The 26132-nt window shown below is 23.4% G+C and overlaps 1 protein-coding gene across 4 annotated transcripts in view; it reads right to left on the bottom strand.

Moving 5' to 3' along the window:
• LOC122503709 (suppressor of Mek1-like) overlaps positions 1-26132 on the bottom strand; it is a 188939-nt gene that overhangs the window by 153425 nt on the left and 9382 nt on the right. For 2 of the 4 annotated variants that reach the window (XM_043614368.1, XM_043614366.1), the window contains exon 1: positions 6921-6955. The exons of 1 other annotated variant lie outside the window; for it this stretch is intronic. The gene's annotated coding sequence lies outside the window, so the exon portion shown is untranslated. Of the gene's footprint in view, positions 1-6920; positions 6958-26132 lie in introns of those variants that run through there. One more of the 4 variants, XM_043614364.1, reaches the window with a different exon arrangement.

The raw sequence follows: 26132 nt of genomic DNA on the forward strand, positions 1-26132 counted from the left end.
TAAATAAATGGATTTTGAAAATTGTAGAAGAACTGTTTTGAAAATTAATTGATTTAAAGAAATATTTTAGTGAGAAATTCTTAAAAATAATAATTGAATTAAAATGATAAAAATAATTTTAAATTAATTTAAACAATATTCTTATAAACCAAAATAATGATTTTATCAATTTAACATTTTTAAATTTTAATTATTATAAAACATGAAGAAATCGATCACTCCGTGTCGAAGACTTAGAGTTATTGATTTCTTCATGTTTTATAGTTATGAAAAATTTATTTTGTAGTTTTAAGTAAAATGTTCTCTTATTAGACTCGGACTGGTTATATTTTTGTCAGTAATTACCAGTTTTAGTCCGACGTATAATTCTCTTGTAATTTTTAATCTGATATAGTAAAAAACAGTTTTGGTCAGGCGTACAATGTTTTATAAATTTTCTGCCAGTAGTGAAAATCAGGTTTAGTCAGATACATAATTTTTTTGTAAATTTTTAATTTTCTAACAGTAGTAAAAGTTGGTTTTCGTCAGACTTTCAATTTTTTTTTGGTATATTTTCTAACAGTTGGAAAAATTAGTTTTGAAACAAATATATGATTTTTTTTATTTATTTTTGCTTCAGTAGTGAAAGGCCGTTTTAGTCAAACTAACAATTTTTTGGAAATTAATTTCTACTATTAGGTAAAGATAATTTCAGACAGACATTTTTTTTCCATTTCGTAGGTATATAATTGGAAAAGTAGTAGTAATAGTAATTTTTAGTCAGACAAAAAGGCAGAACAGTTACAGACCTTAAGTACTTTTGATCTTCGCATTTCTGTAGTAAAAAAAAATTTTAAATCAGTAGTAAAAGTCGATATAACTTAGACTCTACGGAAATAATAAAATTGACATTTCAGAAATGTGAAAAAATCCAAGTTAGTCTATTTTTTTTATTCAAGTATGAAACTGTAAGAAATATTGAAGAGAAATTACCTCATAATTTCTTTCAAGTGTCGTAATTAATTGAAGAAATAAGAATGAAGAAATCCGTGATTGCTAATCTTTGAAATGAGCGCAAAAGAAATCTCTGCCTTTTGCCAAGATTTTATGTATATATATACTCGCTCTAGGGCCGGCCACAAACGTCCCCTTTCCAAACGACAATCGAGTTACTCGCTCAGTTAGGGATAACGATATTTATCCGCGTCAAGTGTGTATGAAGACTATATATAGCTCAAGCCTAATTTACATTATGCATGGACTAATAGTGACAAACGGGGGGGAAAAACTTCTTCAAATCTATATCTAATTATGGTGAGTTTACAATCAAAAGCTTTTACACCGCTTCGCTTGTATTTAATAGTTTTGTCATTTACAAATATTGACTGCCTTTTAGCTTTAAAAATTAATTTTTCTCACTGATTTTTCTACTATTATTCTGTATTATTAAAATTCTAATTCGTAATTTAAAAAATCATGAAAGAATTGTATGTCTGATAGAAATTGATTTTTACTACTGATAAAAAGATCTCAAAAAAATTGTACACCTTGCAAAAGCGACCTTATACTACTTATTAAGAAAAGCAACAAAATTATTCGCGGCCAACTTCTTACTACTTTTTTTTAAATACAATTAGCAATTTTAATAATAATAGAATTTAGAAATTTTCTAATTTAAATTTTTGTTGAAAACACTAAAAAAATTTAATTTTGTAGAAATTACAAATAATTGCAGAAATTCAATTATTTAAAAAAAAATTCTTATAAAATTCAACTATGTTCAAAATTTGAAAAAAATTCTCGTAAAAACCACAATTATCTTTATAAATAACAAAATTCTTCTCCAAAGTTCAATTATTTTCAAAAATGTCAAAAAAATTCTTGTTCTAATTTCAATTATTTTCAAAAAATTTTCTAATTTCAATGATTTTCAATAATCTACTATTTTAATAAAATTTCCCAAAAAGAATTCAATTATTTAAAAAAAAATTTAATAAAATTATAAGCAAACATTTAATTATTTTCATAAATAATAATTTAAAATTCTAGAAAATAATAATTGAATTAAAATGATAAAAATAATTTTGATGAAGTTGCAGTAACAATATTCTTATAATATAAAATAATGATTTTATCTCCCGGTCATCTTTATAAGTTGTTTAATTTCAAAAAGGTTTGAATTTGAAATTTTTGAATGTCTTAATTCCTGTGGAAAATCGTGTTCTAAAAATAAGATTAAAAATAGAAATTGTGCAAATATTTTTCTTCCTTTTCTAAAACAAAATAATAATTTTGTTAAAAAAATTTTGATTCATAAACAAAAATAATGTAAAATAAATAAATTTTCTATTTTTTAATCACAGTTGTTTAACAATTTTCTAATTTTCTTTAGAAGTAAAGAACAAAAATCTGCATAATTTCAATTTGACAAAACATAATATTTAACAAAATTTTAGTCTTTTAATGAAAAGAAGTGAAAAAAATTCTGATGATTTCTATTTGTCATTACAATTTTGAATAAATTATGAAATAAAAATAATTATAACATAATAATATAATATACAATCTATCTAAAGATAACAGAAAACAAAATTATAAACAAAAGACTAAAAACTAAAACGGCCTTCTACTGTTGATTCAAAAATTACGACAGAAAACCATACATCTGACTAAAGTGATTTTTACTACTGCTGGAAGGTTTACAAGAAAAAAATCATACGAATTTATGACGAAAACTGGTAGCTAAAAAAGTAATCAGGTCTGACCAAAACTGACTTTCTCTACTCATCTACTATTTTAACTACTACTACTGTAAACTTAAATTTTAATAAGCTTAAATATGGATTTCTTGTCCTTAGAAAAATATCGAACAGTCTGATTAAAACTCACTCTTACTACTGCTACAAATAATTTATAATTCTGTCTGACTGCAACTGCATTTTACTACTAAATATGTATCACAATCACCGTAAAATCTCTGAAGTAAAATTTACTACTGCTAGAAAATTTAAAAAAAACTGTACGTCTGAATAAAAACGTTTTTACCTACTTATAGAAAACGACGAGTCTGACTAAAGTGGTCTATTACTACTGATTTAAGACTTACAAGAAAATTTAACGTCTGACTGAAACTGGTTTTACTACTGGTAGAGATATTAAAAAATTGTATTTATATTACTTATTTTAGCTTAATAATACAAAATTTACAAAATAGTTGATAAGTCTGACAAATAATTGTTTATTAGTAAAATTTATTAATTCAAAACCAAAAAGTCAGTCACTAATTCAAATTAGTATAAACATTTTTACTAATTCAAATTTAGAAAATAAAAATTAATTATTTTTTCCTTAAATAACTACAAAAACAGAGAGTGGAAATTGTAATAAAATATTAATTATATAATGAACTTAATTTAAAATTTAAATAGATTGAAAATAAAATTTATTAATTAATCTTTAAAGATGTTTTATTTATAATTACAATATTTTCTTCATACAATTATTTCAAATTTAGAATTTCCAATTTCCAATGATTGACAGTTTCCAAATGAAAAGTCGTTAAACTCGAAATTTATTATAGAAACTGTTAATCAATATCGTTTGTTTCTTATGACAAATAATCTATTTTGAACCACTTTTGAATGAAAATTCGCTTTAACTTCGCATACTATAATAATAATTATATGTTCTTAATGGAAGAAATAATTATAATTTTCATTTTAATTGTGAATATTTAAAAATAAAATTCAAAAATAAAATCTTAAATGAATAAGCAATAAATATAATATATGAAATACGTGAGAAACATGTTTGGTGCTTTTTGTTATAAAAATACTAGAAAAACAGTTTTAATAAAAAAAGAAAGTATAAAATTAGTTATTTTATTATTATAGTATTAAAAAGGGAATTAGAATATGAGTAAGTAAAATGAAAAATATATGCTCGAGAGCTTCTTGAAATTTTGTGGGCAACAAAATTCTATAACGAAATTTAATTTGACCAAAAGAGCAGCATCGTTTTTCAATTATATATCTATATCTATATATGCAAATAGAGAGAAATTAATGTTGAACTACATAACGTAGTTTACAGGTTCTATCAGATATATAATCTAGCAATAGCTTTGTGGGAATTAAATGTGTAATATAGAGGGACCTTTCATTTCACTTTACACATGCAGAAATTACATTATTGTGCATTTAAATCTAACAGTGAAATACGGTAATGATAATAACAACCAAAATGAAGGAGATTCAAATTTCAAAATTATGTTTCAAATTACAATTACAAAATTCCTCCTCATAAAATAGTCTAATATCGTTTAACGTATTTTCAAATTTATCTTTCACTATACGAATACAAATATATATATAAATATATATATAAATTTTCAATCTCAATATTCTTCTGTATTTTTGCAATTATTTATATTGTCACGTAATAGCTTATACTAGCAGTTTTATAAATACATTTTTTTGGTACATTTCTTCTGTCAAAATTCAAACTATATCATTTTTTAGACATTTTTGATTTTCAAGAATTTCAAATTCAAACCTTTTTAAAATTCAACAACTAATAAGTTTGCATTATAATTCATGCTCTTAATGCTTTTAATATTCAATTATTATCTAAAATTTTAACCAAAATTCATTTTTAAATCAATTTTGATTAGAAAATTCTACCAGAATTGGATTTTTTAAGTTCAAAGATAATTAATTGATTGAATGATTAAATGTTTTTTTAAAACTGAATTCTCATAAAGAATTTTATCAAACAAATTTTTGAATAATTAAATTCTTTCGAATAATTACATTTTTTGAAGAATAAGATTAAAATTTTGATTACAGGACAAAAAATACATTCCAAAAAATCCAGACCGAAAAATCCAAGAAAAAAAGTCCAAGTACAAAAAATCTAAAACAAAAATATCCAAAGTCATTGGATTTTTAATTCCTTTGGACTTTTCAACCAGAACAAAAAATCCAAAATATAAGTCCAAAGTGAAACTATTTTTTTTACTTTTTTAGTTTTCTTTTACTTTGGATTTTTTGGTTGGGACTTTTGGTTTTGGACTTCTTGACCGGATTCCTAAAATTTTATTAAAAATACTTAATTAAAATTCTGCGATGAGTTTTATTATTTATGAAAATAATAATTGAATTCCGAAAAAGAATTTTATTATTCATGAAAGTAATTGAATCCTTGTAAAAAATTTTATTATTTATGCGAATAATTGAATTATTACGACAAAATTTATAAAATCGTTGAATTATTTTGGAAAATTTTTTTTAAGTATTAGATATTGAAAATTATTGAATTCAGAAAAATTTTGGAAAATAATTGAATTTCGGAGAGGAATTTTATTACTTTTGAAAATTAAAAAATTTAACTGCTTTGAGAAGAATTTGAATTACCTATTAAAATTTTCAAAAATCTAAGTTCTTCGAAATTTCTAATTAAATTCATTTGAAATGGAAATTTTATATAATTTCAAATTAAAATCTTTTGAAGTTCATCTATTTATGAAAATTGCAAACGCAACGCTTTTAACATTTTGTTTTATACTCGCAACGACAAAGGAAATTTGGAGTTTTGGAAATTTTTAATATTTTGAAAATAAGCATTGAAACTAATAAAAAATTTATTAAATAATGTAAGTCTCGTAAAGAATTTTATCAACAAATTTTTAAATAATTGAATTCTTTTGACGAATTTTAATAAAATGTTTAAGAATAATTACATTTTTTGTGGAAATAATGGAATTATTGCAAAGAAATTTATAAAAACATTTGTAAATAATTGAATTCCTGTGAAATTTTTATTATTTATGAAAATAATTAAATGTTTGCGTAGAATTGTATTAAAATTTTTTTAAATTATTGAATTCTTTTAGAAAATTTTATTAAAATAGTAGATATTAAAAATCATTGTTTTTCACTAAAATTCTTCTATAAATCCATTATTTTTAATAATAAATTAAATGTACATTAAAAAATTTAACTAATTTCCGAAGAATTTTAATTTTAAAATTTTTCAATAATCTAAGTTCTTTAAAATTTCTAATTAAATTTATTCAAAATTAATGTTTTATATAATTTCAAATTAAAACCTTATTTCAAGTACATCTTTTTATCAAATTTGTGAACGCAACTCTTTTAAAATTCAATTAATTTTGAAAACAAAAAAGACACAAAAATTCAAATGTTTCTTATGAATTCTAAAAATTTAATTTTTTCCATTACTTTGAATGAAAACCCCTGATTTTTTCCTGGGTAATTCTACTTTCCCTGACATCCCTGACCTGTGGCAACCCAGTACAGTGTAGTATAAATTATATTTGATAAAGATATTAACAATTTGAAAAATAAGATTATTATTATTAATAATGATGATGATGATGATGATATTAGTAAAATTTGTGCTAATAAATCCAAGTTAGTGAATTTTCATGAGATTATGTTTAAGTCAAGAATAATTAACTCCTCGAACGATCTGTTCCCCCCTCTCTTTCTCTCTGCAGCACGCTGAACTCAATAGCTACCTTAGGATGGTATTTTGAGTAAACCACAAGATAACGATCACCCTAATATACATAACATTTATCCCCTTCACATTAACTACGTCCTTTGCTCTACTTTCATCCAAAGTTCACTCTCTTTAACGATGCCCAATTACAATAATTAAACGAAATTGATTCTCTCTTGCAGTAGTAGCAGCATCCCTGCGCGAGTTAAAAGCCACCACCACCATCACCACAAACCTATAGGATAGTATAAAGAAGCTTTCCTAACAACTTTCATCATGTTTTACAACCTCTTAATCTTCACGATATCAAACATTTGTGATTTTCATCTCTAAGTCACTTTATCTCTCTCACCCCCTATCGGCCCCCCTCCCCCTTCCAAAATGGGTTAATCTGGATAATCTATCGGCCAATCTACCTGTTTCCCCGTTTTGACCCTGAGGGATATTCCGAACACCGCGGTATGTACTACTAACATATTCGCTGGTCTAACTGTGGGAATATGCGGAGGAAGGGGAGGGAGGGTACGATAGTGGAGGAGGAGGAAAGGGTTCGAGGTTAGAACACAAAGTTTTCACATTGTCATTTGGGACACGGCCTAGGTCCTTGGTGGACCACTACGATCCATCCCCACTCAAGCGGCATCGCCACGTAGGGGATCGAGGCGGAGTGGGGATTTCGAGGGGAAATGAATAGGGGTGGGGGTGCTATATAAGGCAGGCGCAAGGGGGGGAGAGCTCAGTTCATCCAAGAGGAGCGTGTCGTAAACGTTGTTTTCTAAAATGTCAAAATTATTTCCCTCACGTCTCGCATATTGCCACGGGAGTAAAAGTATTTTTCAGACAAGTAATACTCTAAAGCACAATACTCAAACACAATATTCAAATAGTACTCAAATAGTACTCAAATAATACTTAAATACTACTCAAATAGTACTCAACACTCAGAAAAGAGAATCTTTCTCATGTTTCTTCTTCCTTTTCTCATTTCTTTTTTGGAGCGTGATTTTTTTTTGAGCCGGGAGTCTTTGCTGATTGGTGCCATGTTGAGAGAGAGGGAGAAAAAGATGAATACAATTGTGAGTAGTATTTTACTGTACTTAATGAAAAGAGATTTGTAGCATTTTTTTCTGTTTTGAAATTCTATTATTATTTGCGAAAGTCAATGTCAAATTTTTGTGTGTGTATGATCACCCTTCCTACGCAGCATCCTCATTTCTGCCTCGGCTGTTCGGCCTCTCTGAGGAAATCCATACTCTGCGGCCTCCACACCCGGCCTCCTGCATATTTCATCTCCCACGTCCACTGAATTACCTTCAGCTCCGCACCATCCTTGATTACTAATTAGTGTACTATTCATGGCGAAATTTAGTTTATGATTAGCTCTGTTGCCAGATTCACTTTGTATGGTTGGCTTATTTTCCTATCATCTTGAAATCAAAAATCATCTTGTGCGAAAAAGTTACTCTAACTATTCACTAAAAATATTGACTGTACTATTATTATTGTTATTATTGTTATTTTTGCAAAAAATACAATTTTTGTTGTTGTTAATTACTGCTGAGTTGGAAAATTAACATTTTCACTATTATTGTCACTGTAAATGCAAAAATACCACTTGACCTTTTTCGATTGAGTGTGAAATCACTTTTGCTTTATTTTATTGCTTTTAGTGAAGACTAAGAAAACCATTTATTTGATTCGGAGAAATTTTGTTTAAATCAAACTGAAAATATCTTTGCTATTCAGTCAAAAATATTTAAGTTTCATTGAGACATCACTGAGGGAAAATTTTTTTACTCCAAAAATATGTAGTGAACCAAAAAAATTTCGCTAAGAAAAAGTCCTTTTTAATTAAAAAATAGATAGCCAACCAAAAAAATATGTTTTAATTGAACATATTTTATAACTGAATTAAACGTAATTTTTATTGAATCAAACTTATTATGTATTGGATCCAAATTATTATGTTTAATTCAAAAATAATTTTCGGTTGACTGTACTACAAAGATAATTATGTTTAATTAAAATATATTGTTATCTCAGTGATATTTGAGTTAAACCTATTTTATAATTGAAATTGAATTAATTGAAATTAAATTAATTGAATTAAACGTAATTTTTATGGTAATTAAACTTATTATGTATTGAATCAAAATTATTATGTGTAATTTAAAAATAATTTTCGGTTGACTGTATAACAAAAATGAATTGTTTCCTCAGTGATATTTTTTAGTTTATTTAAAGAAATAATATATTTAATTCAAACTTAAGTTATAGTTGATTTTAAATTATTTATAATCAACTTTTAAGTTTAAATCAAACATAACATTTATAAACATATTTTTTTTTACTCAAAACAGAAAATATGTTTGAGTTAAACACACTGTTGACTTAAAGTTATCGAATTGCAACGAATTGATAGCAAAAATGTGGATCAAATCAAAAATTGATCCACATTTTTGGCATCAATTTCATCCACTTTGATACTTTCAAGAAAACTGTGGCATAATTATACAAAGAAAAAATATTTTTGAATCAAAGTAGTAGATATTTTCTATATATTAGAATTAATCTTAATAAACTGATTTTAATTAAACAAAATTACTTAAAGTTATTTTTGTAATGTTTTCTCAGTGCAGGAAAAAAAATGCTTTCTTGTTGAAAAAAATTCTTAACATGTTTGAATACTTTTATAAGTTTATGTTTAAAAAAAATATTTAAATTGGGAAACTGTATCTCGCCTCTTCGTTTATTAACTTTGCTTTGTATGATTACTGTCACAATTATTATGAAAAATAACGTTTTAAGTATATTTCTATGTCAGTTTAATACTTTAATCTTTCTCTTTGAAATCCACGTAATTAACTGTATTTTATATTCTCTCTTTTCTTCATTACGACATATTTTTTTTACTAGTTTTATTATTATTATAATTATTATTATTATTGCTTTTCTATATTTATAAGTTTTTTTATTTTTATATATTATTTAAACATTTATGATTCTTTTAGACTGCAGGAAAAGTTGTAATAATAAATAAATTGCAGCGAACTGTGATATCATAAATATGGATCAAGTCGTAATTTGATCCACATTTTTGGTATCAATTTTAGAACCAACTTGGTATCAATTTTGATAGCTTCAAGAAAACTGTAAATAAAGTGACTTTTACTACTTTCACAGTAAAATCTAAACTGTCAGTAACTTTTGCGGATTTTTACAGTGGAAAAAGATTTATTTGATTCAAATAAACCAATAAATTGTCTATTATTAAATAAATGTTTACTTAAATCAAGTGGTTTATATTTAAATCCATTAAATTGTATTTGCTTCAAATATATCAAAATTATTGTTGGCTCAAATAGAGTTTATTTTATTTAAATATAAAAATTATTTGATTCAAGTAAATATTTATTTGATAATAGACAAGTAATCTTTGAATCTAGTAAATTTTTTTTCAAGAATTCTTCTTAAAATTATTGTAATTTTTAAGAATATTTATTTTAAAGTACATTAAATGAAATTAAAAAGAAAATAATATTTTGTAAATATATAATAATAATAAAATAATAATGATATTTAAATATAGATAATCCAACTTTTACTTTGATATTATTATATATTTAATAATTTTACTGTTTTATTATTTATGTTTTGTTTCCAGTCGAGAATATTTTATTATTTTCTTGTTAATCCGCTATTATTTTGTAATAAAATTTTTCTCTTTCGTCTACACTGATGAAAATTTATTCAATTTAAATACTCGTTTAATTAAATAATTTTTATTTAAATCAACTATAAATATAACTGATCAACTAATATTATTATTATAGTTAAATTATTCATTTAAATTCAAGTTTTTAAAAAAACCTTTATTTAAAAACGTATTTAAAAAATAGCAATATATAATAAAAATAATGATAATAAATACAATAAACATAAAATAATAATAATAATAAATAATAATAATAATAATAATAATAATAATAATAATAATAATAATAATAATAATAATAATAATAATAATAATAATAATAATAATAATAATAATAATAATAATAATAATAATAATAATAATAATAATAATAATAATAATAATAATAATAATAATAATAATAATAATAATAATAATAATAATAATAATAATAATAATAATAATAATAATAGATGTTCACATTCTGTGTGAGATAAAATGATAAGTATTACCATAAACAAAAGAATGTAGAATCACTCTTTTCTTTTTCTTTTTTCGTAATTATCACTCAAGTACTTTACTCTAGAAAAAATATAAAGAAGTGAAAAAAAAATCTCCTATTGTTGTTAGAAAAAACTTCTGTATTCTCCTAAATTTATATTTTAACTCTTTTGTCTCGTTGGTTTTTTTAATAATCCCTTTCTTTTAATTCAAGAAAAAAGAATTATTTCCAAGTTGAACATAAATTTTCACCCTTCATAATTTTATTTCTTAAATATTGAAAATTACTTTCTTCATTTACTATTCTTAACATTTTTATTATTATTATTATTATTATTATTATTATTATTATTATTATTATTATTATTATTATTATTATTATTATTATTATTATTATTATTATTATTATTATTATTATTATTATTATTATTATTATTAACAACTCAGTATTTTCAATAATTTTAAACAGTCGAATTTTTTTCAAAATTTTTTATTGAATGTTTTTCTTCGTAAACTATGAAAAATATTCACTAATAGAAATAATACCTCTTCTATAAAATTAAATTTTTCCAGAAATTTTACTCTGAAAAATACAGTTTTCAAATTCTATAAACAATATTATTTTTTTAATTACATTGTACTCTTAGATTTATTCTTTCAATTTGTTAGTAATTTTTATTCTATTCTGAGTGATAATTTTTTTCTTATCATTAAGTAAATATTGTTTTATTTAAATTATTTTCAATTTAGCCAGATTAAAAAGAAACATTTTGTTTATTATATTTACCAAAATAGAGAAAATAGAAGAATAGAAGAAATAAAAAAAATTGAAAATAGTATAAAAGAGGACAAAAATAAAAAATTGGACTATATAGGACAAAAATAAGACAGAATAGAACAAAAATAAAAGAAAAAAGAAAAAGTTTGTAAATTTTGAAAGTGAATTTATGTTTACTGGAATCAATAGTCAATGCACCAATGTGACTCTTAAATATGTGAAAGCTTTTGAACTGGCGAGTGAAAGCGTCTCACTTGGTCTCACTGTTCGATTACGAGGTTAGGGGTTGTGTCTTCTAATCGAGTTAAGAGACCACGTACATACGTGACGCCCTAGGTTATCGCATTCTCTTGTTAAAAGCACAGGCACTCTATATTCTTGAATTTCCTCAATTTTTTTATCGACAAGGAAATTATTTTATAATAAAAAAATTTTTTTCTTGTTTTCAATAGAAAAAATTGTTTAACAATCAATATTGCTGCATTGTGTGAGTAAACAATAAACTGTATAGCTAAATTTTATCACATCCCTTTCTCTCTTTCTCTTTCGCTCCGAAAACCATCATTATCACCATCATCATAATTATTAATCGGAAATTAGTGAAATGTTTCCTCGATAATGAAATGCATAATTCTACTACGTAGATATTACAATATTTTGGAATGCTGAATTACAGTTGCAGTAAATTGGAAATTTAGTTATTCGATAAATTCAATGTTCACGTGAAAGGAAAAATTTACAGTTTGTCAAAAAACTTATTTTTTTTTTATTCTTTCACAAAATATTTTATTGATTCGTTGTAGTTATACATTTATTTTATTAATAAATTTTGTTGTTTTTAGATATATAAATTTAATTTTTTATTATCTAATTAAATTTTATATATAAACTTGTATAAAATATAAATAAATTTCATTTTCGTTGATTACACACTAAAAAAAAAGTTTTACTTTCAGCCTCTTTTTGAGGCTGAATTTAAGGTGTAAACGGAGTCAGACTTTTTTTTCCTGTGTAAAATATTTTAATAATTAAAAACTGAAAATTGAAGCAAAAACTAATTAAATCAGAGAGGAAAATTTTTGATAATATTTCTATTTATTATCTGGAATAAAATAACTACAATATGACGAAGAAAAGAATATAATAAAGCTCACAGGCAATATATAAAAATTCATATAATAAAATAAATAAATATTTCACCGCGGTAAATATTTGGATCAACTTTTCACATATTTTCAATACAAAATTATTAATATCCGTTCGTTCAGTGTGTGATGAAAATGTTATATATTTTCAAACAAAATAAAATTCTTTAGCAATTAAAAAATAACAAACAAAAAAAATTTGAAACAAATATTTTTAAAGCTTGTTTGCTTTATTTCTGAAATTAAAAATAAAATAATTTGTTTTTAGTTAATAATGTGAATTTTATTTTTTAAGCAAATTTAGTAGTAAAAATGTTCTTCTCGATTGAAGTCACGTTATTTGTAATTGATATTTCTTTAATTGTTCAGAATTATGCATAAGGAACTGAATAATTTCAAAGGTCTATTATTATTCCATTTTCAAAGCCGAAAGGCATGAAATTTGTATAATTCATATGTTACTGTTCTATTATTGTTATTATAATATTATTATTAAGTATTATTATTACTATAATTATTATTATCATCATCACTACTAATAACAGTTCAAATATTTCAAAGTGCAGTATTTTTAAAAATAGTTTAAATGGATTTTAAAGTGGATTATACTATACAGTTTTCAAATTATTAAATTTTATTAGAAAAAAATGTTTTGAACTTTATTGAGAACTTAAATTGAGTATAATAGAAATTTTTATTTATAATAAAATAAAAATTTGACAGATTGAACTTTATTAATAAAAAAAAATTTTTCTTATAAGGAAAAATATTTAGAATTTAAATTTTATTAGGTACAAAGTTTTTGTAGAAATTGAAGTTTAGTAGACAAAAAATTTTTGTAAATTTAATTTTTTTAGAAACAAAACTTTATATTCATGTTTTATAATAATAAAAATTATTAAATTATTAAATTGTTTTAATTTGAAACCTATTGAAAATTCAATTATTTATAAAAATTCACTCTATAATGCTTTTAATAATCAATTATTATCTAAAATTCTACGAGAATTCAATTATTTAAATACAAAAATACATAATTTATTGAATAATTTGATGTTTCTTTAAATTGAATTCTCATAAAGAACTTTGTAAACAAATTTTTAAATAATTAAATCTTTTGACGAATTTAATAAAATTTCTGAGAATAATTACCTTTTTCGAAGGAATTCGATTCAAATTAAGTATTAAAATTAAAAATAATTGAAATTCTGCGATGAGTTTTATTATTTATGAAAATAATTGAATTCCCAAAAAGAATTTTATTATTTTTGAAAATAATGAAATGTTTGCGTAGAATTTTATAAAAATGTTTTAAAATAATAATTCTTTTTAAAAATTTTATTAAATAATAGATATTAAAGTCATTGATTTAAGGGCATTTGAACCTTGATGACGTCACACATGCTTTGCACAAACTGTAACGTCATCAAGGTTCAAATGCCCTTAAGGAAAGTTTTTGAAAATAATTGAAATTTTGCCAAGAATTTTATTAAATTTTTTGGAAATAATTTAATTTCGGAGAAGAATTCTATTATTTATAAAGATAATTGACATTCTCCAAAATTCAATTTTTATAGTGAAGTAATTAATTAAATAGGAAAATACATATTAAAAAATTTAACTAATTTAAAAAGAATTTGAATTATTTAAAATTTCAAAACTCTAAATTCTTAGTTAAAAGTATAAAAAATTCTGATTTTCAAAGATTTTATGTTGAAAACCTTTACAAAATTCAATTATTTTTAAAAATTAACGCTATAATGTTTTTAATATCCAATTATTTTCTAAATTTCTACAAGAATTCAATTATTTAAATACAAAAGTAAATAATTTATTGAATAATTGAATGTTTCTCAACATTGAATTCTCATAAAGAATTTTATCAACACATTTTTAAATAATTAAATTCTTTTTACGAATTTTAATAAAATTTTTAAAAATCATTACATTTTTCGAGAACTTTGGATTAAAATTGTAAAATTTTTGAAAGTAATTGAAATTTTGCCAAGAGTTTTATTAAATTTTTTGGAAATAATTAAATTTTGGAAAATAATTTCATTATTTATTTTGATAATTGACATTTTGACGAGAATTTTTTTTTCTTTGAATATAATTGAATTTCTGCAAAGATTTTTTTTACATTTGAAAATAATTGAATTTCTGCAATTATTTGTAACTTCTCAAAAATTGAATAACTTTTTTTTAAGTTTTTAAATAAAATTTTTCTATTCGACGAATTTTAATAAAATTTTTAAGAATAATTAGATTTTTCATGTAATTTGATTAAAATTGTATAAAAAATAATTGATATTCTGCAATGAGTTTTATTATTAATGAAAAGAATTGTATCACTGTAACAAATTTTATTATTTATGAAAATAAGTGAATTATTGCGATGAAATTTATAAAAAATTTGGAAATAATTGAATTCCTGTGAAATTTTGAAAAAATATTCATTAAAGAATTTAGAAGGAATAATTTTATGATAGTTCTTCAAAAATTAAGTTATTTGAAAAGGAATTATTGTCAGAAATAGAAAAATTGAAGGTTTTGTATTAGAACTCGTGGTAATTTCATAGTTTATGGGTCAAACAAAAAAGGCACAAAAATTCAGAATTTTCTTATTCTAAAGATTAAATTTTTCTTGCATTAATTTTTAATAAAATTCCCCGACTTTTCTCGGATTTTTTTCGATCGCCTTAACGAGATGACAATTTACAAGAAAAGAAATTTAAAGAGAGGGATTCTTGAGAATAGAAAAAAAATGGCCAATGCTTAAATATCTGCCAGACATGGAGAAATTATCGTACATTTTAGAATAGTGAATGTTTACAGTATTTGAATAAGCATATATATATATATATATATATATATATATATATATATATTCCGTGAGTTTAGGTTAACCCAACTCATCGGTCTCGTGGTAAACCTCACAATATGCGAGTGTACGCGATTCGATAATAAATGACAATCCTCGATCGATCGCGTCCCACACGCGTTGCTCTCTGGGATTGAACTTCTGCCACTGCATGATGCTGGTGTTGCTGCTGCCAGGCCGCTATACCGCCACTGAATATCCATCCTACCTTGTAATTCCATTGCAGTTCGTCTCCCGTTCAACGTATGAAACTGTCGATTTTCATTATCGTAACTAATTGTTACAGTTATGGCCTCACGAGAATGCTGTTGGGAAAATTGTCATCAAGGTACCTATAAACCCTCGCACATTGTACAAGACATTCAAAATTCAAACACCACATTAGTCAGCTAAATCCATATGGGAATTGTTCATACACTGTAATAATTTTATCAAAACTCAAAGTTTTAGTTACACGAGAGTTTCAAAAATATTCCGCAGAAAAATATTATATTCCCATATCTCTAGTTTTCGTAAATAGTCATTTTATTTTTAATTGCATTTTTTCATTTATTTATTAAATTTACATATTATATTTACAGATTATTTTACCGTAGGTCGTTACGCAACTATTCCTAAACAACAAACGCAAATTATTGTTCTCGACAGTCGGGAAATTTTATAGAAAATAGAGAAAATTTATTTATTTATTTATAAAAAAAAAAATAAAAAAATAAATTATTAATTTATTTATTTATTTATTTAATAGAGAAAAATATATTTCCATGTCTGACCAAAATTGATCTATTCTACTTGCTGTGTATTTCCTCTTCTAATTTTATAAATAATATTATAATTGTTGTTTGATTAAATTATCTAGTTAACTTTTTACATAATTAATAAAACAGTGCCTGATAAGGATTAGAATAATTTATTGAACGTCTGACCTAATTTGATTTACTCTACTTAAAACTGCCTTCCATCATTTTTTCCCATTTTCCTCCTCATTAGTTTCCCTTTTTTATTATCTTGAACAATAATTATAAAATATTAATTTATTATAAATAATAAGCGAAAAATAAATATTTAACAAATATTAATAACTAGCAACAACTTTTTATCCAATTCCAAATCCAATTTTGAAAAAATGACAAATAATTGCAGAAATTCAATTATTTTCAAGAGTTATAAAATTCTTCTCATAAAATTCATTTATCTTTCAAGTTTAAAAAAAATTCTCGTCAAAATCCCAATTATCTTAATAAATAACAAAATTCTTCCCCAAAGTTCAATTATTTTCAAATCAATTTCAAATTCCCAAAAATAGTACGCAAACATTTAATTATTTTCATAAATAATAAAAATTTCTCAGGAATTCAATAATTTACAAATTTTTTATAAATTCCTTCGCAATAATTCAATTTTTTTTTTTTAATAATAACATTTTTTTTTAAGAAATTCAATGATTTTCATAAAAAATAAAATAAATAAAATAAAAAAAAATAAAATAATAAAATAATAAAATAAAATAAAATAAAAATAATATTTTAATAAAATAAAATAAATAAAATAAAATTGTAGAAAATAATAATTGACTTGAAATGATTAAAATAATTTTGAAAAATTTACTGTAATAATATTCTTATAATATAAAACAATGATTTTATCAGTCGGTCATTGTTAATTATTATTATAAAACATGAAGAAATCGATCATTCCGAGTCTTCGACTCGAAGCAATCGCTATCTTCATGTTTTATAAAAATATTCTTATAAGTTATTGAATTTAAAAAGATTTGAATTTGAAATTCTTATTTCCTATGGACAAATAATATTGATTAAATATTTATTTAAAAAAAAGTTATTGAAGTTTTCGAATAACTTTACAATTAAAGAAATTCGTAAATAAATTCGTAACAGAACATTTTTTTGAGTAAAATTTTTTCCTTTATTTTCTAAAAATTTAAAAAGTTTCAATTTCATTTTTAATTAAAATTTGTAATTGGCAAATAGAATAGAATATGTAATGTTTCTTTTCCAAAAGAAAAGAATGAGTTTCCGAACAATATTGTTATTGAGAAATATAAATTATTAATAAAATGGGTATATTTCGTATTTCTTAATTATAATTTTTTAACCATTAACAATTTTCTCATATTTTTTATTAATAACAAGGAGAAAAATTTGCATACTTTAGATCAGTCAAACGAAATTTGTTATTGAAAAAAGCATATAAAATAAACAAAATTTATTTGTTAATCATAATTTTTTTTTATTTTCTTATTTCAAATATTGTTTTATTCTAAATCATGAAAAATACCTCCATTTTTTCGATCTGCCAAACAACATTTTTTAAAGAAAAAAAAACAAAACAAAAGCATACACAAAAACTAACTTCAAAGTTTGGACAGACAGAATGAAAAAATGAAATACGAAGATTATTATAGTTAATTCTGATGATACAGTTTTTCTAAAACTCATTTTCTAATTTTTCATTTTCTAAAACTTTTTTTTCTAATAAGGGTGAATTTCTAAAAAACTGTTTTCTAATGAAAATGATTTTCTAATTTTCTTTTTTCTAATAAAGGTCATTTTCTAAAAATTTCTTTTTCTAATAAAGGTAATTTTCAAAAAAAAAATTTTCTAACAATATTCAATTTTTTTAATGACGATCAAATAGGTATATGATTCACAATTAAAATTTATGAAAATTGTTTAATTCTTTAAAAAAAATACTTGAGATTTCATTAAAAAACTATAATAAAAAATAAAAATTTTGCAATTTTTTTAACAAAATTTTAAAATAATCTTGTTAAAAATCGTAATTAACAAATAGAAATTATAGAGATTTTTTTCCTAATGATATTTAAAATTTTCTATAAAAATCTTTTATATACCTACATATATATTAATTTTTAAAATTTTGGTATAAAAATTATGCAAACTATTATTTCTTATTTTCAAAGAAGAACAGAATTTTGTTTAAAAATTGTGATTAGAAATAGAAATTTTGCAATATTTTCTCTTCTTTTTAAAAAAGAAACTCATAATTTTGTGAACAGAAATGTGATTGAAAAACAGAAAATATGCAAAATAGTTTCTATTTCCAAAACTTAATTTTTTAACCAATTTTCTAACTTTTAATCAAAATTATAGAATTTCACAAATTTCAGGAAATTAAATATTAGAAATCATAACTTTTTAGAAAAACTTTTTCTAGAAATCAAAACTTATTAAAAAATCTTTTTTTAGAAAACAGATTATTATATATTATTATTAAATAATTATTATTATTCTTCTTGTTATTATTAGCAAATTGTTGCAGAAAATAATTTTCTCGAAATAATTTATTATTGATATTAAATTATTATATCTTACTTATAGACTAATATTTTTATATATTATTATTTATTACATAAATAGAGTAGAAATAGAACCAAACTTGTTTTTCTGATGATTGAAATTTAAAAGAAAAAATTCGAATGTTATTACTGTTAAATTTTTTTAAATACACTACTGTTTGTTGACAACTCGAAAGAATTTTGAAAGCAAGAAGAAAAAAAAATGACTTCCCAGAATGAAGACTACACAAATTTTTTTTTTTCTTCTTTTTCCATTCGCAAACGAATGAGAATGTGCGCACACGCAAGAATTTCAAGAATCCACAGACACCGGAAAAGTAGCGAGTTTAATAATAATAAAAAGAGAAAAAAAAAACCCGAGAGAGAAAAGAAGAAAAAAGATGCGTCGTTTAATTAAAATTTTAATAAAATTTTTATGCGTCTGGTGCATTGGGCGAGCTATGTGAAGCAACGGATTGAGAATGTTCATTTTCCCCTCCATTTTCGCCATAATTCAATTCGCGCTCTTTTACACGATGCACAGCTGGATTGGAGGGATGGGAGTAAATGTCTCTAACAAATATTTGAAAATGTTTTTCACCTGTTATCCCTTGCACTATCTATGAGGTTCAACTTACCGCTCGATGAGAGTGAGAGAGAGAGAGAGAGGAGGAGAGTGTCGAAAGTTGAAAGCAATTGCGAGAGTTAAATTTATTTAATACGTCATTTGCATTCGTTTACTCGGTGTTTGGAATTAATTAATTTACACTTTGACTTAATTTTTTTTCTCCAAATTATGTATACAAATCGAAAAATTAATTATGATTTTTATCAAGTTTGTTTTACCCCATAAATAGGAATTAATTAATTAATAGACTTCACGCTAGTTTCTTTCTTTTTGATCAAAATTTGAAAATTTTCGGTAATAAAATTAAACTAGAATAAACATTCCATTGTAGAATTGATGAAAATTTCCTGTTCTTTCATAATAGAAATTTTTTAATTTCTCCATAATAAACATTTCTGCGAATATTTTGTAATAAATATTAGACAAATTTTTATAATAAATTTTCTAAGATTTTTCTTATAATAAATTTTTTTTTTAAATAAATCAAATAGTTTTGTTTCGGTTTCATTATAATAAGAAATATATTTTTATTTTTAAATTATTAATAATTATAATTTAAATTATTAATATTCAGTAACACTAATTTTATTATGTAGTTATTTTTTTATTTATTTTTAAAAATTTTATTTTTTCACTTCTAAATTTGCTTTTACTTTAATTTACTTTTATTATTATCATCTATTTATTGAATGTCTGACCTAAATTGTTTTACTCTACTTAAAACTACCTTCCATTATTTTTCCCCATTTTCCTTCCTCCCTATTATTATTTTCTGTTTTTTATTCTTGTGCAATAATTTTATTAATTTCCTAACCAGTAAGAGTATTATGTATTAATCAATTTTAATTATAATATGTTAATTTATTATAAGTAATAAACGGAAAATATTAAAACAAATATTTAATAATTAAAATATTAAAAACAAATATTTATAATTCTTATGATGATAATAATAATAGTAATGTTAAATATTAAGTTTATTATTAAATTTTTCATCATCTATTTCTTTAATTTCTTTACTTTATTTATTTAGTTTCTCTCTTTATTTTCAATTGAAAAATTAAATAAATTCGAATTTTAATAAATTTTTTAATTCAAAATTTAATAGATTCATAATTTATAAAATCTTTACTTTTATTTTTTAATTTACATTTTTTATTTTAAAAAAAGAAGAAATTATTCAAATCCCATATTTTTTTAATTTTCCCCAACTGCGAATTTATCATTCGTGTTGTAATGGGTTAAAATAAAATTTCTACAATAATTTCTCTTTGAAATAACATTTCAAAGGTTTATTTACAGAAATAATATGTGGAGAGTTAAAATCCAAGCTTTGTGATTTAAAGATGAGCATCTGTAGAGAAAGCCAAAGTCTTTTAGGGCTCACTAAACTGAAATATCTACTTTTCTGGGCCACCCGTTCAGCCTACTTTAATCCTCTTAACCTATTAACGCTCAAAGGCTTTTGTACCGAGAGCAAACATTCCTTAAACTAGATCCTTGATGGTTCTTTCAGACTTTCAATCTCTATTATGTAACAGTAGCTTTTTGTTTTCTATACATTTTAATATTTTTTTGATGTTCCATGTATAAATCTACATACTTTTTTACAATCTACTCGTTTCTTCTTCTTCTTCTTCTTCTTCTTCTTCTTCCTTTTCCTCAATCATCCATTAAACTTTATTTTTTAAAAATGAGCTTATTTTTCACGGAACACTGTTTTTTAATAAAAAAAATACGAATAAATAAATAAATAAAAATTCATTTTTCATTAAAAATTCATTTTAAAGGTTATTTATTTATTTGATTAATTATTTATCTATTTATTTATCTACTACTTTAAATATCAATCTATTTATATATTTAACAATTTGTTTTTTATTTCATTATTTTTTTTTATATATTTCTTTATTTACTTTTTATATTTTTTATTTATTTATTTAGTTTTTATTTCTTTTATTTATTTATCTACAATACTTAAATTTTATTTATTCTTTATTTATTGACTATTTAGTTTGTATTTATTTATAAATTTAGTTTTTATTTATCTATTTAATTTTATTTACAAATTTATTTATATAGCAATAAAGATAGCTACGAAAAAAAGTTTCTTTTTTGTACAAAGCATATTTACTTATTTTTTATTTTTTTTATATTTATGTTTTATTTATTGTTTCCTCGTGGAGGAAGTATTTTTCTATTTATATATAAATTAAGTTTTTATTTTATATTTATCTATTTATTTATTAATTTATTTATAAGAAAAAACTACCTACAAAAAAATTTATTTTTGTTCAAAACTTATTGAAATTATTTATTATTACGAAAATAAAAATATTAATAATGTAAATAAATAAATGATGTAAATAGTACATTTATTTATTGATAAAAAATTCCCACGTTAAAGGATTCTACAAAAACTTCTCTACGGAAATTCCGTACAGAATTCCGTAAAAAATTCCTCAAAATTTCCAAAAATATTCCACATTGTCTATTTTTACGGAATTTCCGTGGAACGGTTTTCGTAAAATTTTTTCACGTGAGTGAAGAAAAATATTTAGAAAACATAAATAATTATTTATTTTATTATTTTTTTTCCCATAATAAACCATTTTCTTTAAATTTTAATGAAAAATAACACTTTTTTTTAAACAAAAAATTCAAAATCTTTCCCACTTTTAATTATATTCTCAGTAATGTTTTCCATTATATAATATAAAATTATTACAACTCCTATATGTGTTTAAAACACCGTAAGCTTTTTTTTTATTAAGAGAAATATAATAATGTGCTATTTATGAAAATGTATTTTCTTTCAGTAGCACGAAAAAAGTAGGTTAATTAAGTCGACATACAGTTTTCACTACTAATTTTGTATAAGCTTCCTTCGCGGTTATAAAGATTAAATCTTGGGAAATTTGTTTCATTATGCGCATGTATTTTATATATATATATATATATAACCATTCTTTTGGGAATAATTTGTCCCGCAAGTTTTTCATTGTGCCTGCAATATGATAATGAGAACTTTTCACATTGAATATACTTTATCATTAAAATTTATAATTAAAATATAAAAATCGTTTCAATTAAAATCTCGCTCTTAAAAGAAAGAACAGGTAAATTTTTTTTCTCCCCTTTTTGTCTACATTATTCTCATAGATTCTTGAAAGTTGTTATTATTATACTTTCTGTATTCAGCAAAAAAAAAAAAAAAAAGAAAAAAAAAGTTTTGTTAATTAATAATTTCAGAAAAAATTTTACTCTATTAATTTTTCATACGCATGTAATGTAAATAATATTTTGACATATAACAATTATTTATTTTTATTTATTTAACAAATTTTAAGAAATTGAAGAGAGAAAGCCTATTTCAATCGTATTTTTTATTTATTCCATTCGAAAGTTCATCACCAAAACTAGGTTTTGTCAAAAGTTACCACTTTGTGGAGAATCACCCATATAACAATTGTTTATTTAATAAATTGTAAAAAATGAAAGAGAGAAAGAAATATTAAAATAATATAATATAAATATAAAACACAAATAAAAATATAAATTAAAGTAACAAATAAAAAGTCTCAAAGCTTAATTTTTATTTTTTATCTATTTGTATTTTTTTTATTATTTATATATTTTTTGTTTATTATATTATTATTTATTGTGAATGATTAAATTGCTTTACAACTTCTATTAACTTCTACTCAAAAAAGCCAAATGCTCGTTTACTTGTGAATAAATAAATAAAATAGATATTTTTTCAACCAATAAAATATTAAATTTGGTATATAGAAAATATAATATATGAGAGAAAGGAAAGAAGGAAGGGTTGTGGTAGCTAAAGGGGGGGAGAATGAAATATTTCCCTCTGAAAGCTTATATATTTCAAAAAAAAAAGAAAAAAAAGAAGAAGAAAAAACCAAGTAACTGTTGCAGTCGACAGTATAACCAGTTTTCTCCCCCCTTTTGAAAAGGAGTTCTATTCTTTTCTTGGAGTATTTATTATTATCCTCGGTAAGAAGACATCAGGAAAAGTCGAGACGTGATTCGAGTCACGATTAAGGTCACGTGTTTGCGTCACTGAAGGACCGAGCTTATTATTGAATAAACTCTAGAGTAAAATCGCTCCGCCGGCGTATAACCTTCGGCAAAAATTCTATTATTTATGAATATTCTCGTTATTTCGAGTGTATCATAATAATGATATTTTTATTTTCCAATTCCCTTTTTTTCTCCCTTTCATTCATTTTAATCTTTTGATATAATATTTTGAGAACGAGAAGAGAGGAGAAAATAAAATTGTTGTATCGTCGACGATTTGTAATTTGAAAGGAAGAAATTAGATTTTTTTTCCGAAGTATTTTCTAATATTTATAATAAGTACACTGAAAAGGAAATTGATTACTTGATTCAAATAAATATTTTTGAATTCATACAAATTTTTTGTTTAGCATTAGGATTCAAACAAACTTTTGCTTCGAATTTTTATTCAAACAAATATTTTACTCGAATCAAATAATTTTCATTTAAGTCAATTAAATGGTAATTGCTTTCAAATACTGAAATAATTGTTGGTTCTGATAAAATTTCTTTGATTAAAAAAATATATTCAATTCAAATAAATATTTATTTAATAATAGACAAATAATTGGTTATTTGAATGACACACAAATTTCTTTTTTTTAAGGTAGCACTGAAACGTACGGTTGGAAATTGAATTTGCAATTTGTTTTAATCAGTAGATGATAAATTTTCAATTTTGATGAGATTTTGATTAAGGGAAATATAAAGAGAGGAGGTAGAAAAAAAAATTGTCTCTCGCGTTTCGTTCATTTCTCTTGAGAGTTTCTTTTTGCCACGAGTGAATTAAAAAATAACAGTTTGGAGGGGGGATTGGTTTTTTTTTCTTTCATTCACTTCGTCAGTGTGGAAAGATGACGATGATTTGTTTTATTCGATGGTGTGAATGCGCCTCAGCACCCAATCAGAGTGAAGGCAGTGTTGGCATGATACAATGGTTCAGAGTACTGACAATGGCGTCGTTAGCGATAGCCTTCGGGCTTCCAGCAAACGTGAAATGGAAACGACACATCCAAACCTAACGCCGGCGCTACCTTAAGCTACTGTAGACACATACACACACTCTCTCTCTCTCTCTCTCTCTCTCTCTCTCTCTCTCTCTCTCTCTCTCTCTCTCTCTCTCTCTCTCTCTCTCTCTCTCTCTCTCTCTCTCTCTCTTCCTTTTTCCTTCAATTTTTTTCTTTTTTGTCTGTCCCTGTCTCTCTTTCTTTTTTTCTGACTCTCTTTCTATTTTTTTCTGTCTCAGCGATCGTAATGATCTTTCCATGACGTTCAGGATAAATTTTCCCAAAAATAAGGGAGTAGTGGTTACCACTCCCTTATTTTTGGAAAAATCCCCCTTCCCTCTCCTACAAATATTCTCTTTTTTATTTCCTTCTATAATTTTTCTACTGTTATCTTTTCAGCACCCTTTTCTCCAATTTGACTAATTTTGTCTCTCTTCTCATCTCCTCATATCTTATCTCTATTCTACTCTTTTTCACCTCCCTTCTCTAATATGTTCTTCTAACCTCCCTTTTAATTCTTCCCTTCTCTAATTTTCTCAACTGCTTTCTATTTCTTGTACATTTTCATAAAATGAGAAAGTATTATTTCTTTTCTCTTTTCCCTTCTTTCTAAAATGTATAACCCTCCATTCCCTTATTTTCTCCTTTTATTTTTCCCTATTATATTTTTGAGCCCTTCGCTCCCCTACTTTCTTTACTCTGTCCTTCCCTTCACCTTTCATCCTCACCCTTTTAAAATTAAATTTATGAATCCCTTCCCTACTTGTCATCTTTTTCACCCTTTTTGTCAGTTCTTTCCCTTATTTTCAATGTTTGTCTTTAAATTAATAAGAATATGGGAATAAACTATTTTCTTTCTTAAACCAATCCCCGTTCTTTCTCTCTCCACCTCCCTCCACTACATTTTTTAATTTTCTTTTTCTTTTACTCCATCCTTCTTTCTCTTCCTCTCTTCTTCAATCTCTCTCTGTTTCTCTAAATTTTCCTCTATCTTCCTGAAAATTTTATTAAGTTCACCTTCTTATCCATATTGTTTACCTCTTCTTTTCTTTCTTTTATTCTTTTCTTTTTTCTACCTTCCATACCTTGTACAAGTATAAAATAGAAAGAGTATAAAATAGAAAAAAGAGTATAAAATAAAAAAAGAGTTAAAAATAGAGAAAGAATACAAAATAGAAAAATGAGTAAAAATACAAAAATAGTAGAAAATAAGAGAAAGAGTAAAAAAGAGTAGAGAAAGAGTAGGAAATAAGTGAAGAGTAAAGAATAAGGAAAGAGTAGAAAATAGAGAAATAGTAAAAAATAGAGAAAGATTATAGAAAAGAAAAAGAGTAGAAAATAGAGAAAGAGTACAGAAAAGAGAAAGAGTAGAAAATAGAGAAAGAGTATAGAATAAAGAAAAAGTACAAAATAGAAAAATTTATGAAATAAAGGAAGAGTAAAAGAAAGAGGGAGAGAGAGAGAGAGAAAAAAGTATAAGAAACTCTTAGACAGTGTTGAAAGGCGCTCCTCTCTATCAGTTTCCAAACACACATTCAGCACACACTTGCGCTTAAATTCTCCAACTCGAGAGGAAAATTCAGACGCTTAAAAGC

Source organism: Leptopilina heterotoma, unplaced genomic scaffold, assembly GCF_015476425.1.
Source record: "Leptopilina heterotoma isolate Lh14 unplaced genomic scaffold, ASM1547642v1 Lhet_27, whole genome shotgun sequence".
In the NCBI taxonomy this organism is placed as follows: domain Eukaryota; kingdom Metazoa; phylum Arthropoda; class Insecta; order Hymenoptera; family Figitidae; genus Leptopilina; species Leptopilina heterotoma.